Genomic DNA, 20,643 nt, shown 5'->3' with positions numbered 1-20,643 from the left:
CTACTCTGCACTCACTATTCTGCCCTCACTACTCTGCCCTCACTACTCTGCCCTCACTACTCTGCCCTCACTACTCTGCCCTCACTACTCTGCACTCTGCCCTCCCTACTCTGCACTCTGCCCTCACTACTCTGCTCTCACTACTCTGCCCTCACTACTCTGCACTCTGCACTCCCTACTCTGCACTCCCTACTCTGCAGTCACTACTCTGCACTCACTACTCTGCCCTCACTACTCTGCCCTCACTACTCTGCCCTCACTACTCTGCCCTCACTACTCTGCCCTCACTACTCTGCCCTCACTACTCTGCCTTCACTACTCTACACTCTGCCCTCCCTACTCTGCACTCCGCCCTCACTACTCTGCACTCACTACTCTGCCCTCACTACTCTGCACTCTGCACTCCCTACTCTGCACTCCCTACTCTGCCCTCCCTACTCTGACCTCACTACTCTGCCCTCACTACTCTGCCCTCACTACTCTGCCCTCACTACTCTGCCCTCACTACTCTGCCCTCACTACTCTGCACTCTGCCCTCACTACTCTGCACTCTGCCCTCACTACTCTGCCCTCACTACTCTGCCCTCACTACTCTGCCCTCACTACTCTGCCCTCACTACTCTGCACTCTGCCCTCACTACTCTGCCCTCACTACTCTGCGGGTGTGTGTGTGGTGGTGTGTGTGTTTGTGTGTGTGGTGGTGGTGTGTGTGTTTGTGTGTGTGGTGGTGGTGGTGTGTGTGTGTGGTGGTGGTGTGTGTGGTGGTGTGTGTGTGTGTGTGTGTGGTGGTGGTGTGTGGTGGTGGTGGTGTGTGTGGTGGTATGTGTGTAGTGGTGTGTGTGTGTGTGTGGTGGTTTGTGTGTGGTGGTGTGGGTTTGTGTGTGGTGGTGTGTGTGGTGGTGTGTGTGGTGATGTGTGTGGTGATGTGTGTGGCGGTGTGCGCTTGGTGAAAGCGTGCACTGCCGGATGGTGGTGTGCGCGTGTGTAGTTGTGTGTGTAGTTGTGTGTGTGTAGTAGCGTGTGTGTGTGTAGTAGTGTGTGTGTGTGTAGTAGCGTGTGTGTGTAGTAGCGTGTGTGTGTGTAGTAGCATGTGTGTGTGTGTAGTAGCGTGGGTGTGTGCGTGTGCGGTTGGTTGTGGGGTTGAGTGTGTGTGTGGTTGAGTGTGTGTGTGTGGTTGAGTGTGTGTGTGTGGTTGAGTGTGTGTGTGTGGTTGAGTGTGTGTGTGTGGTTGAGTGTGTGTGTGTGTGGTTGTGTGTGTGTGTGTGTGGTTGAGTGTGTGTGGTTGAGTGTGTGTGGGTGTGTGCGTGGGCGTGTGGTTGTGTGCGTGGGCGTGTGGTTGTGTAGGTGTGTGCGTGGGCGTGTGGTTGTGTGTGCGTGGGCGTGTGGGTGTGTGCGTGGGGTTGTGTGCGTGGGCATGCGGTTGTGTGTGCGGTTGTGTGTGTGCGTGCGGTTGTGTGTGTGCGGTTGTGTGTGTGTGTGTGCGGTTGTGTGTGTGTGTGTGTGCGGTTGTGTGGGTGTGTGCGGTTGTCTGCGGTTGTGTGCGGTTGTGTGCGGTTGTGTGCGGTTGTGTGCGGGTGTGTGCGGTTGTGTGCGGTTGTGTGTGGGTGTGTGTGCGGTTGTGTGGGTGTGTGCGGTTGGGTGTGTATGGTTGGGTGTGTATGGTTGGGTGTGTATGGTTGGGTGTGTATGGTTGGGTGTGTACAAGCCACATCGTTCACACTGAGCTCTGTATATAAAGGTCATGCAATTTGTACATGCGATTTTGAAAGTAATGTATTTCTGAGAGCAGCACCCATTTTTTTTAGATACCTGCTTACAAGATAAACCATATCTTCTTTACAAAGTAAAGGAGGCCTTCCCTTTGTAGGGAAAAACAATATAATTCTGTTAAATGAGTGAACGAAATGCATTGGGGCAGAAAAATAAAAGGGAAATGAAGCAGGAGTGAAGTGTGCGTGAAAAGGAGAAGGCTGTTAGTGCAAGAAATCAGTGGCTAGGCTTGTATGAGAAGCAGGAGCTGTGGGAAAAGGTGTGAGGGGGAAGTGAATGTGTGGGATCTGCGAAGGCTTTGTGTGAAAGGGAACTGTTGACAATGGTCACAGGAGGATGTACCAGTGTCTGCTTGGGCAGTGAGTGAGTGATCTGGTAATAGGACACTGGGAATGAGTTTGAAAAACTGGAATGAACATTAGGGTGAAGCAAGTCTCTAATGATAGGACACTGAATGATAGTACAATGAGTGATCTGGTACAACGGCAGTAGGAATCTGGTAACCGGACTGTGAGAGTAAATGTGAGGCTCCCAGTGAGAGGAAAGCGAGGTGGAGTGTTTTTTTTTATGAAAGGCTGGAGAGAGTGAGTCATGGTGACGAGACAGGGAGCTAGTGAGGAATCTGGCAATAGCTGGGAAGATGCAAGGGATCTGGTAAGAGGACAACGAGAGCTACTGCAAGGGGTCTGTTATGAGGGCAGTAAATTAAAGTGATCTTCTATTTTGACATTAAAAGTTTGAGTTCGGGTGAGTGGGCACGAGTGCTTATCAAAGCACTTTGTTTGTTTTTTTACTTTCAGCTGTGCTGCATAGCAGCCAGGCTGCTGTACAACATGGCTAAACATATCCCTGACAAAACCAACAGATTTTGTATAGGAGAGTCCTATTTGCTTTGCCAATGCTTGTTTAGCCTAACTCAGTCAAAGAGCAGGCGCGGGTTTGCCGGCGCGCACACAGAGCTCAAGGGAAAAAAAAACAGCAGTGCACACGCTCCCAGCACCATCTGCCTTCAATTACCGGCACCTCGGACAGCTGGTAATTGAGGATTTATGTATTCTTCTGCGCGTGTCCGAACACTTTATGCAGGAAGTGGACATTGCAAAAATTCCAAAGCCCTATGGCGTGCTGCCTTACTTAAACACAGCCTTGCCTGGACCAATTACCATTCACATGGCAGAATACCACACGCAAAAAACGCGCGCTTTCTGGAATGCGGCAGCCCACAGCCCTTTCTGAACTTTTTTTTTTTATAACATTAGAGCTCGGAAGCCCCGCCCCACTTCGTGTGACGTAGGCCCGAGCCCTAAAAAGGCTTGCTCACAGTGCCACTGTCTACAATTGCTGCGCAAGATAAAACGGACTTTCAGCATTTGAAATACATAAAACATTCACACGGGGCTGCCAGAAGAAACGACATCACGCATTCTTTAACTCTATTTATACTTTGACTCAGACAGTGCTGTATGCCAATTCACACAGCTTTCAGCTATCACACTATTTTATCAACACAATCTTGAACCTTCATCTACACTATTGCCCTTTTAAAGTAACAGACAACACTAAAACAATACCTGCCATTACTCAAACAGAGTTTGACACTGTTTACAACTTCCCAAATAGGGGGTGAGCTCTAAACCAAATAGACATTTCAGTAAGGCTAATTTACCTTTCACACTCAGAGGTGCTGTATACTAATTAACAAAGCTTTGCCTATCGCACACTTCTCTTGCCTTTACCCACTCAAATATTCACACATTTAAGGACCAATAACTCGGCTGTGCAAAAAAAACATCTACATGGTAGCAGGACAACTAGGGGAGTAATAAAGGGGCACGAGTTTAAAACAAAAAAATTCATTTAAAAGGAGACCCTTTCACAATACTGTACTGCGAACAGACACAGTAATACCTTTCACACATTCAAATCTTTCATTACAATTGCAAAACATTGACAAAAACATACATCTTACTGAAAAACTACCGTGGATTGGGGGTCTAAAAGGGAATCTTTATAGACTTCAGGTATATACTCCCTATTTAACTATGCAAAAACCACTAAGTATACCTAAGTCTCTGTTGTATATGCAAAGATGTGGTGAGGTATAAGGAAAAGCTTTTTTTACACTCTCAACTCCCATTATGTGTTATGGCACAGGGGAAGGCATCCCTTAAGGATAAGACCCCTCACTCACCCGAAGGTGACATGCTTCATCATATGGGGCCTCCTTACCAGTGGAGAACCTAGTCACCACTGGGAGCTACTACTTCGGGGATCTTAAGGAAGGAGCTCAGAGATGTTTTCAAAGTTATAAGGAGTAGGATGGTAATCCCATATGTGTGCTGTAAGGGTTAAGTGAGGTATGTTGCAGCGCTGTGTTAAAGGACGGGTGTGAACTTAAAACTGCCTAGATAGAACACAATTAAACTTTATTCCTGTGTGCTACCTGACAGGGTTAAAAATGTAACAGCACAGTGGTATGGATTTAAACCACTGTTAGTGATAGGTCAACATGTTTCAGCCTGTTGATCTAGTTTTAGTATCAGCGGCTTTCGTCAGGACCAGGTTTTATTACAATGCTGCTGCAAAATTACGTGAAAAAACGTGAAAAAAAACAATATTTTGGGAAAAAAACTTTTTTTGTAAGAATAAATTAAATTTAATATCACCAGTGTTCCTGCTCCATGTTTTTTTCTGGTGTCACGTCATACTCTGGATATCTGCAAAAGAATTCACAAGTGCATTTGTCTAGGATTAGGAGGAGTAGTATAGGGACAAGCTAGTCAACTGCAGCTCTTTACAGTTTCATTATGGTTATGTGATTATCATATACCTCAAAACACTTAGTCACTTATTACTAGTGTCATATACATTTTGTATTATGAACTTACCCACTAAAGTTGGATAGTTCTGCCTCACCTCTACCAGACAAGTTGCTCAGGAGGGAGGCCCCGCTCTGTGGATATAATAGACATTTAGTGATAACTGACCACTCTGTCATGTATCTTCTATGTCTCTACAATCAAACTAAAAACCATGGGGAAGTACTTTACCCTAGGCCGTTGAAAAAGGTCAAAAGTCTGTGCATAGCCTCAATATGAGGTTTCTAAATTATGGCTAGATCTAAGTAACAGTGTAATTTGATTAATCAAAGTGATTTCTAAATATTCATGTTAAGGCATGATATAAACAATAAATGTAGAAATCCTGACTTTTGTCAAGATATGGGGTCCAGATTTTCATGGTCTGTAACAATATAGTACACCAATGTCAAACAGTACTAATTGCACCGTTTCTTTGAGACCCATAACAGTGGTAATGGAAGTTCCATAGTTTCTCTACCCTGGGGCACAAAGTTATCTCTACCAACAACTTAGAAACCACTGGTATGCAAAGGGAAAAGACTCACCTGTCCGTCGGTACCTCGGCGTAGGGTAGAGCTAACCCCGGGAGGTACCGATCGGCAGGCTCGCCTGGATTAAATACTATTGTGTCAAGTGTATTCACCTGAGCTTCAGCGCCGGGTCCTCGCCTCTATAGTTGTTCAAAGAGACGCCTGTGTTTATAAATCCTCATGAGCTTGCGCGAGGGGAAGACAATCACTTCTAACGCATGCGCGCTAGACGATCTCTTATATCGTCCAAGTGTACTGTGTGCGCATGCGCAGTGTCGCGCCGTATCATTCATTGTCTTCAAGGGTGTAGCGCGCATAAGCTATTCTGGGTCAGTAAAGAGTACTTGAGTAAATGTACTCCTCTATTTATACCACGATAGATTAGCTTTACGTTTGAAAACGAAGACCATGACCACATAGAGTGATAGCATTTTTTCAGTTGTGTTAGCTCGCGGTATAATGGGAGAAGGATAATAAAATTACTTATGATGAAACAAATATAGTTGTATGCACCTGAGACTTAGATGTTCATCTTCATGTTAATGGTACATTGTTTAGATCAATGGGAGGTGCATATTCTTGGTCTTCCTACTACCCCCGTAGGTGAGTCTAAAAAAATGTTTTATTTGTGCAGGCATTCTTCTCATCCTGCATTACCAAGTATTATACTATTCGTGTTTAGAACAGGGGATACACATGATGTTTATATATTACTACTAAAAATATTTATTCTTAGTAGATCTGGGTCCACGGTATTTCGTCATTAAGACCCACAGTATCTGTTCTTAATTTGTACACCCACTGCTGTTCTTTACGAAATAATAGTCTAGAGGTATCTGTCACATAGGGTGGGATCCATGGTTTTTCTAAAACCACCCATTTAAGGTCAGTTTCTGTATGACCTTTATCCAGAAAATGATTTGTCAATTTTGTTGAACGTTTACCATATCTAATGGTACTCTTATGTTCTTGTATGCGTGTCTTTATCTACCTGGTGGTCATGCCCACATATCGGAGTTGGCAAGGACACCAGATCAGATATATCAGGCCTTCGCTGTTACAATTGGTGTGTTTTTCCAATCTCCATGGGCGTGTTGTGCCAATATCTAACTCTAAAGTTTTTTCCGTCAAGGGACACACGGAACATGACCCACAGGGGTAGTGACCTACCACATCACCAATTCAGAAACACGGGACAACATAAACATTAAAGGACATAAACAGCACTGCAATTAAACATTAAACTTAGCTGCACTATCGTTACACTTTTCTTTGCTTTCACAATCTATATCTATACTACTATAATAAAGGAAGAACTTTCAGCCTTTGAGGCGGGTAAACTCGGGAACCACAGCGCTAATCCACACACCCGATACACCGCTGGAATCGTCAGGGTGTGTAGATGGTTATAGGCTATATAAATAAATAAAAAAGTTCTAGGTGAGCTAAATACTAGTACCACCACACCGGAAAGGGAGGACTTATCTATTGTAAAAATGGTTGCCCTCCTGAAGTCCCTGCTCAACCCCTTAGAAGTTAGGCTTGCTCAGATAGAGCTAAGGCTGTCAAAAATTGAAAAGGTAACAACAGCCACTGCAGACTACCTGAAAACAGACAAGACCATGCTGGTGGGCAGAGAGTCTGACAACAACCAGGGAAGGGTATTAACACTAAATTCTAACCCTTTACTAATTTCATGTCCCACAGTGGAGTACACCTCTAATAGGATCCCCCCTCCTCTCCCCCTGCTAGTGCCCCAACACTGGCCAAAAACTCTAACCTAAACGTTATCCCAGAAGTACAAGAGAGTAGTGTCCCAAAAAAGAAACTGATAATTGATCTACCTCGAGATGCAAGTCCCCTCGTAGTGGTTTTAACGGGGGTTCCTGAGATTAATGATCCAGCCAGAGAATCTTTCATGTCCCTTAAAAACAAAGTTGCTGACTGGCTGAATAAAAACATACCCCTTTCTGCCCAAATTTCCAGTGAGATCCTGATGGTTCGAAGGGTGTCCTGGGTGGGCTAAACGACAAAAAATATTAACGGTGACTGTATTCTGGTTAATTTTAGGGACCCAAGGACTGTAACCCACAGATGCGACTGGCCGCACTGCAATTCCCCGACAACCATCCGGGCACTCCGATTATCCTACTTTTACCCACCTGCTCCTCCGGGGTATAATCCAGGGACGGAGACGGGTTGGGTGGGAGTGGAAGCCAGAGGGGTGAGCAGGACGATTAGGGACAGGCCTGACTATCCCCATCTGTCTACCCAATATTCAAATTATAATCGGTACAGTTGCTTGGACATGGTTGACTGACTGCAGAACAAGAACGGGGTTGTCCTAGGAACAAGGCTGAAGGACGGACTTAACAACTCACTAATCACGCCTAGCAGGAGCCCCATTGGTAGTCAGGTGGTTAGGACTTGAGGTAGTAATCCGGAAGCTAGCAACTTGCCAATGCCACTAGTCTGTTCACCTTTTGGTATTTTAGATCAGCTTAACCCGGCTTCTGGTTTAAATACCCACCCACCTTGTTGGGAACTCCTGCCATTGTGGGATCAAATGAACTGGCCTCTAGGGTCTCGATAGGGTGCACCACCAGCAGTACTAACCCAGGATCGCTGTTGATTTTGTCTTGGAATTTGGCAGGCTTGCCCAATAAATTGGCTTGTCCGGAGTGGGGTTTGTTTATAGATAAGAACGACGTATGTCTTTTTCAGGAGACCTGGGCTAGAGAGGACCAAATACGTGGTGGTTTTGCCTCATTTAATGTACCTGCACGCAGGGGGGGAAGGGGCACCCGTCAGGGGGCCTCACCATCTGGGTGGGCACCCACCTGGGGTGCAGGGCTAAGTCAGTGAATACCCTGTCTGACGACGTCCAATGTGAGGTCCTTGAGTGGCCTAACGCTTTTAGGTTCGCTCTGGTCAATGTATATTGAAGACCTGTTAACATAACAAGTGAGTCACGAACTATTGAGGAATTGTCTTTATTTCTAAATGCCATCCCCAGTGATACATCGCTCCTGGTAGGGGGTGACCTGAATTGCCACTTTGAGCCGTTAACAGGTATGAGGGATGGTGCATCATTGGAAGAAGATGACTATTGGTCAATACCAGCTACCGCGGCTCCTTCGCCTAGGTCATGGACGCCCCTAGCCGTCCAAATCACGGCACTAACACTCAATCATTCAATTAGTGCCTGTAATGGACATGTGCATTCAGACATCCCGCCAAAGTGCACATTTAATAAGCCCGGACAGAAATCGCGCCTGGATTATATACTGGTCGAAACTAGCCTATGGCCCAAGGTCATTGACTTCAGGGTCAGTCCAAGAGTGGAGAGCGATCACAATGCGCTAATCCTGGAAATGTCCCATCCCGGAATTGGCAAAGATACCAACAATGGTTGTGAAGACCCCGATATGAGGATGACTATATCTAATAACAGACGTAGAGTCAGATGGGATAAATTGGCAGCACGCCCTGAGGACGTGTGCAAGTTATATGCACGGATTGGGCCTGTACTTGAAGAGGTTGGTGCCTTAACTACACAACTTCATTCTCCAGACTTGCATAACAAGTTTTGTCCCTTCACGTGGATCTAATAGACACACTGGCAGAGGTACTTAATCCCTGTGTGACCAAGTGGACCGCAAGGGGTAACAGAAGGTCATGGTACAATGCTGCCTTTAGAAAGGTAAATGCGGAGCTAGTACTGGCTTTGAAGCAAAACAAGAATAAATTACTAATACAAGCCAGGAGAATAGAATATAAGCGTCTAAATAATTGTGCCAAGGCAGAATGGGACCACGACAAGTGGGTTGATTTAACCACTGCCCTAGCGACCAGAGATTCACGCAAATTTTGGTCAATCGTGAATACAGGGTCTGGCGAACCATTACCGGCCGTTGAATCAAACATAGCAGCTGAAGTGTGGGAGGACCATTTTCGTGCCCTGTATGCAGCGGACAATGGTGAGATAGTTGGGGAGCCAGGGGGGATGTGCCTAAAATCTATTCCACAATTTGATGTGACTGACTTTACCACGGAGGAGGTACGTGTTGCAATATCCAAACTTGCAGCTGGAAAAGCCCCGGGGTTGGATAAACTCCCGGGCGACCTTTTTAAGCACGAACCTAAGATATGGGCCCCATATCTATTAACCATTTTTAACGCAGTCCTGAAAGGAATGGCGGTACCCTGTACTTGGCTGGGCGCAGAGATTGTCCCCATATTCAAGAAGGGCTCTCCTCTGCTCCCAGCCATCTACAGGCCTATCAGCCTCATTGACATGCCACAAAAAATTTTCACGAGGCTGATTTTAAATCGCCTACAGGACTGGATTGATGACCACTCAATTTTGAGTCCCTATCAGGCAGGGTTTAGAAAAAACATATCCACTACGGATCAAATTGTCCGCCTGAATTTATTATGCTGGAAAACTGTCAGGATAGAGGGTGGCAGCCTATACACGGTCTTCGTGGACCTGCGCGCTGCCTTCGATCTGGTCCCGCGAGAGAAACTCTGGTCTGTGCTTCTTGAGTTGGGCATTCCACCTCAACTCCTGAATATACTGATGAGGCTCCATGAGGAGAACTTTGCACGGGTTAGGTACGGGAAGAACGGATTGCTGTCATCCAGATTCCCCGTTGACAGGGGGTAAGGCAGGGGTGTGTTTTGGCACCCACCCTGTTTTGCCTCTATGTCAACGGGGTAATCGCCCATTTGAATGGCGTACCTAACACCGATGCACCTAGGCTTGCAGGCAGCAGGGTGCCTGCGAGTATGTTCGCAGATGATACGCTTCTGTTGTCAAAGTCCCCAATGCGAATTCAACGTGTGTTGGATGGATTTGAGGCATTTTGTGCTGACCGGGGCTTGGAAATAAATGCTCTCAAAACAAAATTCATGATTTTCAATCCCCCGGTAACAACACGCCCAAACCCCAGTATCGGCACTACTAGATTAGAAAGGGTCCAGATTTTTTAATATTTGGGGGTAATCTTAAATGAGAGCATGACTTGGGCACCCCAACAAATCAAATCCCAACTAAAACTGGCCCAAATTGCAGGTGGTATCCTCAAGTTCTCCAACAAATCTACCATCAAACCTATTGGTCTACCCTTGGAGATATACAAAATGCAGGCAAGGGGGACGGTCACCTATGGCGGCGAACTTTGGGGCCACTCATGTAGACCAGAGATTGTTACCTCCGAAAATATATTCCTTAGACAACTGTTGGCCCTGCCATCCAGCACTCCTCTCCTACCCTTGAGGCTCGATTTGGGCCTCAGACCGATAGATGAGGAACTGGGCCTTAAACCTTTAAGATTCTGGCAGAGATTGTGGACAACACCCGAGCTCATTAATTATAGACAGGAACTCCAAGAAATGTTATGCCTACCCAATGCAGGGAAAATCCCATGGTTGATGTATATTAAGAAAGAATGTGGGATGTTGGGAATACCATCATTGTGGTCCGATCCCGAATCTGCGTGTAATGTGGTTTCACGTAAACATTTGGCCAGACTATTCTGTGATAACAAACTAACTGCTGTTTTACATAAGTTCCAGGTCGTCACTCTAACAGAATCCTTTTTAAAAGTTAAAGACTTTTATTATTTTGAATCTGCCTTTGATTACATTTTTCCTATTTTAACTAAAAAAATATAGTTACAATGGAGATACAGCACTTTACCAATCAGAGCCCTTACTAGTGAATGGTTTCCATCTTCTCCAAAAAACTGTCCTGGTTGTAACTGTGAGATAGAAAATGACTTGCATATTCTGTTCTTTTGCCCAGCTTATCAAAAGCCTAGAAGGTATTGGCTCATACCTGTCTGTAAAAACTTGGGATTTACTCATTGTATGCAAGCCTATAGATTATTCAAAACAGAGCTAACAAGTTTTCTTGTATTTGCTGTAGCAAAATTTTTGGCAGCTATGTGGCACAAGCGCAGGTTATTAACAATCACTACATAAAATTATCTATATGAGTACCTGGTATTTGACTGCTACAGACCACAATATGGACACACTGCAATTCTTAGGATTTTATGCAATAACTTGTATGATGTATTTCGGACACGTACCTGTTCCTGTACAGCTGTCAATTTATTTTTGTTTTAACTGAATTTATTGCTTGCTTGTATATATTGCATTTTCCTAATATGTTCGAATTTCTTTTATGGCTAAAAATTTGCTGAAATAAAGATATATACATACAATTCACAAATGTACCTTTGACCTGAAGTCTAAGTTTAGGCCTGAGTATAAGGGCAATTTTCGCAAAGGTCATGTTAGACTTCAGGTGTAAGTTTACCTTTGTGAATGGGCTCTTAGACTTCAAATCTAAACCTAGACTTCAGGGCTAAACTTAAACTTCAGGTCTAAGTTAACCTTGGGCCCAGGGTATCTTTCTGCCTTCAGAGTGACATTGTAGATAATGTGGCTGTAAGATGAAGGGAGAAAGCCCTACCATTTTGAAGATACAGCTTCTGAAAACCACCAGTTATCAATAGTCTATGGAGTTCAACCAGGAGTGGCTTAGTTGCAAAAAATTGAAAGGCACAGCTTCTCAGAAACCATGAATGAATATCTATTGGGACTACCGAAGTTCATCATAGGTGTAACCAACAGAAAGTTGTGTCTTTTTAAAACCACCAAGGTTATAGTTTTTATGAGGTTCATAGAGGCCAACCAGGAAGATGCAAAAGCACAACACCCTAAGAGACACAGGTTTCTAGACCCACCAGTTAATAAGCATCTTCCAGGTCTACCTAGGATCAGAGCAGCCCCCGCAACTTATAGGCAAACAGATAATTGGGGGTTATTGATACAATCAGGCAACCAGATATAATAGTATGTAGGAAAGTACAAAAGGAAAATATCAATATCCAATAGTGGATTGTGGGTTATCATCAGGTGAGTGTTCTTCACGGTCAGATACCCTGGTCAAGTGCGAAAGAATGTATCTGTTTGCTTTTATCTCCCCAGTAAACAGTGGAGATTGTGCACGTGTGAATTTGAGAAGGTGAGGTGGAATGTTCCAAAGTGCATCTTAGTCACCTGACCTCAGGGCAGGATTAATCTAACAGGCTGAAAGTTAGCACTACCCTGTCTGAGAACCTTCAAAATCAAATTGCCCATAGATATTGGCAAAGTGACATAGTTCTCGATCACAGTACAAGACACTGGTTTTATGCTCAAATTACTCGAGCACTTAAAATGTGGATGGTAACACAACCTGGGCTAACATCTTTAACAATTGTCACATGTTTAAAGTAGGTGTAGCAATTCAGCAAACTTAGTCTATATGTGTAAATAATAAAGTGTATGGATGAACACACTGTAAGAACATTCACATATATGTGAGCTAACACTCAATTGAAAGCTTGGACACATTATTTGATAGTACACAGTGGGTCTTCTCCCAAACAAAAGTGGAAGCTATTTTGGGATGTAATTAATTTTAGTAAAGGAATACTTTCTGCTGTTGCACATCTACATTTGATGATTTGGGTTTAACTACTGTTAAATGTCAGGAGTATGCTTTTGGAAAATTTCTATTGATCTTGTCCAATCCTATCACTTCCTGATACTATTTCTTAAGGGCTCTTTGTGACCTACACTTTTAACAAACCCCAAATCGACTGATTTACCTGAAAAGACTTTAGGTGTGAGGGTTTTAAATCATTAGGAAATTAATCTCTTAATCTGAAAATACATTTTCTAAACAAAGGACATCGAAATATATGCCAGCATACTGCTCCGGGAATTTATGCAATGGTCCTGTGCGAAAGGTCTACTACCCTTCTATCAAAAGGCTTTCGTGAAGGTGGGTCAATAGTGGACAATATACTTGTCCTCCCGTACCTTCCAGTGAAGCTGCAACAGATAATTCACTGATGCTGTTTGTTTGTTTCATCAACTACTAAGCAGCATTCGAAAGAGTTGCCCGGAACATCTTAGACAGGGGTTAGTGGGTTGGAACATTTATACAAATTGCTACGAGCAATCATGTCCTTATACCCTAAGACCTGGGTATGAGTTAAACTCATGAGGCAGATGGCCACTGCTAAGATTGCCACTGACCGAGGTCTGACACAGAGTTATGTGCTGAGCCAATGCTAGTCAACCTTTACACCGCGGATCTAGGCCCAGCCTTAGCAGGAGCCAACCTAGTCACCCCTAAAATTGGACACTGGAGAATTCCACTCATACAGTATGCCGACAATCTAGTAAAGTTCGACCATGCAAAATCTGGTTTGCAAAAAGCCCTCAATGCGCTGAACATATACAATTTCAGGAATGAGCTTGTGGCTAATGGGAGCTAAATAAAAGTAGAAATTTTCTGGAGATATCCTAAGAAGGGGCTTACCAGTTACGCAACTGAGGTTGGACTGTGTTCAACATTATATCTATCTGGGAGCATGGCTATGTGAAATTGGCAGACCAACTTTGCAGCAAAACAAAATGATAAGCAAAGCAATAGTGGCAACATATGCCTTGTGCATATGAAACTCGATATTTGACAGCCCCACAACTACTGCCATTGGTAGGGTGGTTCGTGCCAAACTTCTTCCCACCCTCAACTCTGCTCAGGAAGCATTTCCCGGCATGATGGGCACTTCCCTAGAAAAGATCCAGTGCACAGCCTACAAGAAGTTATTCCACTTCCTATCTCACACAAGGTATACCTTGATCGGCTTGGAATTTAGACTGGTGCAAGGAAACCTGGAAACCTGGGAAATTCTTTCTCCATTCTATATGCAGGCACCTGCTGCCCCCAACAACACCATGAAGGCCCTAATAGAAACAATGTTTACATCTACAAACAAGCCCAGGTCCAATAATCTGGTGGTATCTAAAGGATATGTACAACTTGCAGGGAAGAACTGAGACAATAATTTGATTAATTATACTTGGAAGCTCTCTATGACTGGGCTCCTCACGAGTCAATAATGGCCTCACAACTGCCCAAGTCAGTCAAGTCCAATCTCCATCAAGCAGTGGGAAAGCACATTTTAAAACATATTCTATTGGCCAGATCAGTCCTCCTTCCAATCAGAGAATTTAACCCAACTTGGAACCACTTCGATAATACCAACAGTTGTAGACAATGGAACTTCACAAGATAATTCTTGGCACACATAATTCTCTGCTGTCCGGCATTGGAACATCACACCTGGCTCCTACTGGGGCCTTCTTAGAGCATTATATTCCATTGGCCAGAGAGTCTGTTTCTCTTTTGTACACCCTGCAGTGGCAGACAGGGCCAAGTTTGGTAAATTTCTACGCATAATACTTATTAAAGGACATGAGTAGAATACAGTGTTCACAACTTGTTATTCATCTCCCACTGTTGGTAACTTGAAATGGGCTTTACATTGAAGTAACAAACTTGGACTAACTCTGTCACTGGGTTTCCAGAAACTGTGGAATGTTGTATCTGAACGGTATAGACATCGAATTGCTACATTCAACTGGTACTTGATCCACTGTGGTCCCCTATCAGCCTTCATGACCAGCCTGATCTGGAGATGTCTCAGCCCACAAGAATGCTTATGTGGCTGGCCGCACTTTGTAAACCACACTCTCTTAGGCACATAGCATCTTAACTATAAAGCCAGTTGTTGCAACAAATCTTGATACATTCTGCTGTAGACCTTTGGTACCCTCAGTACAGACCTGTTGGCACATAATTGTCATTTTAGCAAAAGTACCTTTTCATGCACTGCACTTTGCTGTTTTGCTCTATGGGTTGTGTCACCATGCCAAGTAAGATCTTTGACCGTTTTCTCCCAGGCATAATTAGCCTCTGTATATAACTCCTCATTAAGCCATCTGCACTTTACAAAATAAACTTTTTTAGACACTACACTTACATTTTTGGGTTGATTCATCATACCCAGTATGACCTTAAGTCATACTCTCCTAGGTACATCAGCACCTTATGTATAAGGCCTCGAAAATAGTAGACCCTGTGTAATTTTCATATATAACCTTTTATTATGTTTTCTGCACTTAAAAATCAAATACAGAAAACCAAATTCTTTCAGGCACTGTACTTAAGCTTTATGGGCTGTGTCATCATGGCCAGTTAGATCCTGAGCCATGTGTGCCTTATAAAACAGAGACCTTGTGCAGTTATTGCATATGATTCTTTAATATGTAATCTGCACTTCACCTTTAGGCTCGTTATTTCGCACCTCATCTCTGTACTTCAGCTGTACACTACCTGTCAGTACACTTTACACGTTAACGTCCCGAGTCCTGTGGAATTTTGAATTACTACCTTCTGCACCATCATGACATGCTACATATGTGTCATTAGTATGCACTCGCATCCTTTAATGATTTTAAGGAAAAAGGGGAAGCTGTTGTGATCAGAAATGTTTTATCCACTGTATTAAAGTTTTGTTTAATTCATATGGTGCTGTAAAATATGTTCTCATATAAGAAAGTTATTTTAGGAGTGTTTATTGTTGTGTTCTCGCACTTTGTGATATTTGTGGTTTATGTAACTCTTAATTAGTTTAAGTAATCTTACAATAAACTTAACAATGGCATTGGCATCGAAATATAACTTCTTTCCTTTTAAAAGAGAGGAGCCAGTGCTGTGAGCTTTCCCACAATCACTTATGATGTTTCTCCACTGACCAGCTGTTGTTTTGTATCACAGGGTCAGCTGCAGAAAACACATTGGAAACTTCATAGCTGATCGCCATGAACTCCATCACTGTCTATGAACATGGTCAGTTCAAGGGACTCCGTAGGACATTTACGGCAGATGTTCTAAATCTGGCATTGGAGAACTTCGGAGACTGCATCTCATCTGTGAAGGTGGTGGGGCAGCCATGGCTAATGTACGAGCATCCAAACTTTCAAGGAGGGTTCATTCCCCTAGAGGAGGGAGAACATCCTGCGCTTGACAAGAATGACAAGGCATCTTGTCTGAGGCTGATCAGAGAAGACCTGACCAATCCAAAGATCACAGTCTATGAGCATCCCAATGCCGCTGGTATTCAAGCAGTTCTGACTCAAGAGACCAATCTAACGTTTGGAAACATGAATGATAAGATATCCTCCCACAGAGTTCAGAGTGGAGCATGGCTTCTGTACGAGCATCCAAATAGAGGGGGAAGGTATATTCTAGCCAGGGCTGGTGAATATCTGGCAAACTACTGCGATTGTGGTTTAAATGACCAAGTGTCCCATGTGTATCCTCTGCACTGTGGGAACGCCTCTGTGACCGCCACACTTCTGTGGGGCAAGAAAAAGATAGAGAGTGAAAAGAACATCCAGGCAGATCAGTATGTTTACACCAACAACACAGACAGTGAGCAGGAGTTCACTGCTGCTTCTTGCAAAGAGTATGAGAAATATGTCTCCCATAGCTTTGAATTCAGCAATGAGTCTTCAATCAAGGTGGGTGCTTCATTTAGCTTGCAAGGAGTGGCCAATATTTCAGCAGAGGTGTCCAACACCTTCTCAGTAAAGAAAGATGAGGTTGAGACATTTACCACAAGGAAGAAGGCAGAGTTAAGTTTGCCGATGAAGGTACCACCACGCTCAAAAATAACAGTCAATTTCATGAGCAAGGAGGTTACCATCTCAGTTCCAGTGGAGCTGAAAATTTTCCAGGGGAGTAAGACGGTGACTGAATATGGCACATACCACTGTGAGTCTGGCACAGATATCTACATAGATGTGCAATCAGACACCATTAGTAAATGATAGTGTCTGCCACACCTTCCTCTTGTTATGGGCTATGCCTCAACATTGATTTGCTATTCTTTGATTAATTGTGCTTTTTTTTATAAACTGCGAAATCTTTAAAGGATCTTTTAGGGCTTCCATTTTCACACACCATATTTCACAAAAGATAATTAGCTAGCAGGAAGTCGTCCTGGGACCCAACCAATGTTCGATGACATAAAATGTGTTTTACTCTTAGGTTAACAATGAACGCTGACCCCTTACAAGAATGTCAATCAATAGTATATATGGACTCGGTCACTGGTTGTCATTGCTACATAGCAGTAAAACTGTATCCTCGAGTCAGAAAGACAAGGCTATACTCGGACCTCTCAATGGCAGTCACTGGAGCACCGATGAATGACTGGATGATTTATACCTTAAGGCTGTCCAGTGATTGGCCAGTGTGCATTTATGATATGCTTCAAGCTGACTGCACACTTGAGGTGCTTGACTGCAGTGATTCACTTGTGCCTGCAGGTGAGAAAGCGTCAGCACCCAGAGTAAAGGAGAGGTGGGGGATGCACACGGGGGGTACCTGTGGCACCCCCCAGCATTTGCATACACGAAGCAGCAGGCACCGCGCGGTGTCTGCGGCTTCGTGTATGCAAATGCATGCGTACATTTTTAATATTGTGGCAGGCGGTGCAGTGAGCACTGCCCGCCACAATGTTAAAAATGAGGGATGTGCCCGCCACTGTGGCGGGCGCATCCTAATGCGGGCGCTCCCTCTTTCCGATGGGATGGCGGGCGGACAAAGTCCGCCCGTCATCCTAAAGGGGGCCTTGAAGTATTTGAGACCAATTCACAAAGAAGGGCCTAAAGCTGTTCTTGTAGATTTACACCTACATTCAAGTGTAGATTTACAGCTTTCTTGAATACTTACATTTTCCAGGAATATGCATGGTCCAGGTATAGAATTTCCATTCATTGGGAGGTCATGTGACATTCACCCATAGCAGCGCACTCTACACTGAGGGAATAGAAGGCCCTGTGCAAATACACATTTCCTCCTCGGAAACAGTGCTTGTCCTGAAACTCTTTCCAGGCAAGAAAGGGGAAGAAGAATAACTTTTGAATGCCCACAAACATCACTAACCATGCCTTGGAATGCCCATTTCCTACCCTTGAGTGGAATATAGCTGTGGAGCACGTCAATAGGCTAATGCCTGCCTGGAATCACTTTATGAGTTCCTGGAAGGTGCAACTGAAGTACTTTAACATGTGTCAATATTCATCCAATCAATGATACAGTGGCATATCAAGGTCACCATAGGGTCCTAATGCAAGCATCAAAAATGCCCCCCCCCCTTTGTGGAAATAAAAAACTGTGATATTTCTGGTGCCCTGCTGGATCCTAGCCCCAGGTGCAATTGCACCTGCTGCTCCTTTGGTAGCTACATCCATGAATGGAGAAACATTTAAGAACAGCTGTACTGGATTAATCACCTTTAGATTGTTTGTCATTTTTTGCTCATTATATTACATTTTAGTTGGTATGAGTAAAATATGTCTGTACTGCTTTTAAATCTAAACAAATAAACCTCCATGAAATGAAATAAACAAAGTAAATTCTTGTGCATGTGTGTGAATTAAGGAATACTTTTGCTTTTGAGTTTTTCTCCAGTATGGGAAACTAGTCAATGACCAAAGTTTTCATTTCCTGTATGATTATGTCTGATTCTGGTTGAAAAGAAATAAATCTAAATTTTGAACAGTTTAAGAGTGCATTGGTGTGATCATTATTTCGCGTTGGAAAACTTTATTGTCACCATCACAGCACTTATATATTGGATGTTTACCGAAGTGCAGGGGTACTAAAAGTGACGTCAGTTACTTTGACCCCTCCCCTCATGATCACAGAGGAAATTACCACGCATTACGTTTGACTCTGATGGCATCACAGGAAGTTGCTCTATCCAACCTTCGGGCCAGATAATAATACAGGACCTTTCATCGCTCAACATTAACAACACCTACAATAAAAACAAGTATAAAGAGGTAACAATAATTATACTAAAACAGATAAAACTCTACTTATGCTAACAGCCATATCTTAACTATGGTCCCACCATGGCATGCTAAAGGTGCAAAGATGATAGACTAAGGGCAAGCAAATCATTGGCCAGCAGTACAGTCATCCTCTTCTAAAGTACGGTCCTCATAGTCCCAAGTACAGCCTCAAATGCTCCATCTCACCTCAATCCTCATATTCCAAGACATTGCCTCAACTGCCCAGTTATAGCGCCAGAAGAAGATTTTTGTTGGATCTGCCCTCTCTCTGATCCAGTCTGGACACTGACTGCATGGGTGCAGCTCCTGGATATAAATGTGTCTGCCACAAGGTGGGGCTGCCCAGCTCACACCAGCTGCCAGATCCTGTGCACCTTCTTGTAACTACCAGTGGGTGACAGGAAACCACAGTGTCTAGTCTAGTAACAGCAGGCTTAATTTAGTGACTGAATTGTTATGCGTTAATTCAAAGCCAAGGTATCCAGGTGTCTATAATGGTTTGGGTCTACAGTCACAAAATCTGTTTGGAACGTACAGTGCACCCTCCACAATCTGAACTGCTTGGAGTGAATTGTTTAATCACATTAGCCCATATGATTGAGATGATGAGCCTTTACTCCAGGAACTGCTACTATGAATAGAAGCATTGTACAGTTGTATGAATTAAAATGTTGTACAGTTGTAGATCAAAATATCTTGACAAAACATAACAACGCTGTACACAGAAAACAAATTAGAGAAAAAAATACAATGAATTAGATGATACAATTTCATCATGCAGTAAAAGAGAACAAAAGCAAAAATCCAACACTTTTTCCAATTAAAGCACAAGTTCCACCTTTAGGTCCTGATTATGAGTTGCTCGTAATGTTCTGACCCATACATTAAACCCTGCTTACGCATGGGACAGAATTTTAAGTTTGAAGGTATTTAACGCATCTGATATTTATCACATACATTAAATAATTTAAGGGTTGTTAAATTTGGGCTAGCTAAATCTGCTGACATTTAACAGGGGAAAACATACTATATCATGCACATCTGGTGAGTCAAACACCAAAAACTGCATGTAGTTGCCCATAAACTTGTAATAGGTGTTATTTATCACACCCAATAAATAAAGTATCAGTATCGTTCTTCATCAGGGGCGATGAAAACAGCTATGATCATAATCAGGCTCTGTGTAGCTTAAATAAAACACACAGGTATTCTGTGTGACAACAGTTTGTTGGTTCTCCAAGTGATCAGATATAAGCTCAAGTGCAGTCAATTAGTCAATGCGCCTATTACTTTAGTGACTTGGGCCATATTTATGAGGTTTTGCCGTAGGGAAGCGCGGCAGACCTTCCTGCTGCGCTTCCCTACGGCTAAAGAAAAGGGCAGCAATGCGCCATATCTATAAGATACGGCGCATTTCTGTTCTTTCCCCCTGCGCCGGCGCTCAATGGGCTGCCTGCGCCAATGCAAGCACCTTTGCACCATGGTGCAAGGGTGCCTGAGTAGCGGGGATGATTATTTTTGTACTGGAAGGAAAACCTTCCTGTACAATAATAATCACAAGAGGCTTTTCCTCTTTCTATGTGTGCTGTAGAATGCAGCACACATAGAAAAAGGAAAAACGAGGAGAAACAAAGATATTTCTCCCAGTTACGCCTTCCATACGCTACCCCTGAGGAGGCGTAAGCTTTTGGCACTGCCTCAGA

At 43.7% G+C, this 20,643-nt stretch overlaps 1 pseudogene across 1 annotated transcript in view; it reads left to right on the top strand.

Moving 5' to 3' along the window:
* LOC144768037 (epidermal differentiation-specific protein pseudogene) overlaps positions 1–17,879 on the top strand; it is a 44,149-nt pseudogene extending 26,270 nt beyond the window's left edge. Inside the window, exon 3 of the transcript XR_013598427.1 lies at positions 15,852–17,879. The product of XR_013598427.1 is annotated as an epidermal differentiation-specific protein pseudogene (transcript). The remainder of the gene's footprint in view (positions 1–15,851) is intronic.
* The last annotated feature ends 2,764 nt before the right edge of the window (positions 17,880–20,643 follow it).

This window comes from Lissotriton helveticus, chromosome 7 (assembly GCF_964261635.1).
Source record: "Lissotriton helveticus chromosome 7, aLisHel1.1, whole genome shotgun sequence".
NCBI classification, from domain to species: domain Eukaryota; kingdom Metazoa; phylum Chordata; class Amphibia; order Caudata; family Salamandridae; genus Lissotriton; species Lissotriton helveticus.
Note: the sequence above shows the minus strand (reverse complement) of the source record. Positions and strands in the feature narration are given on the sequence as shown.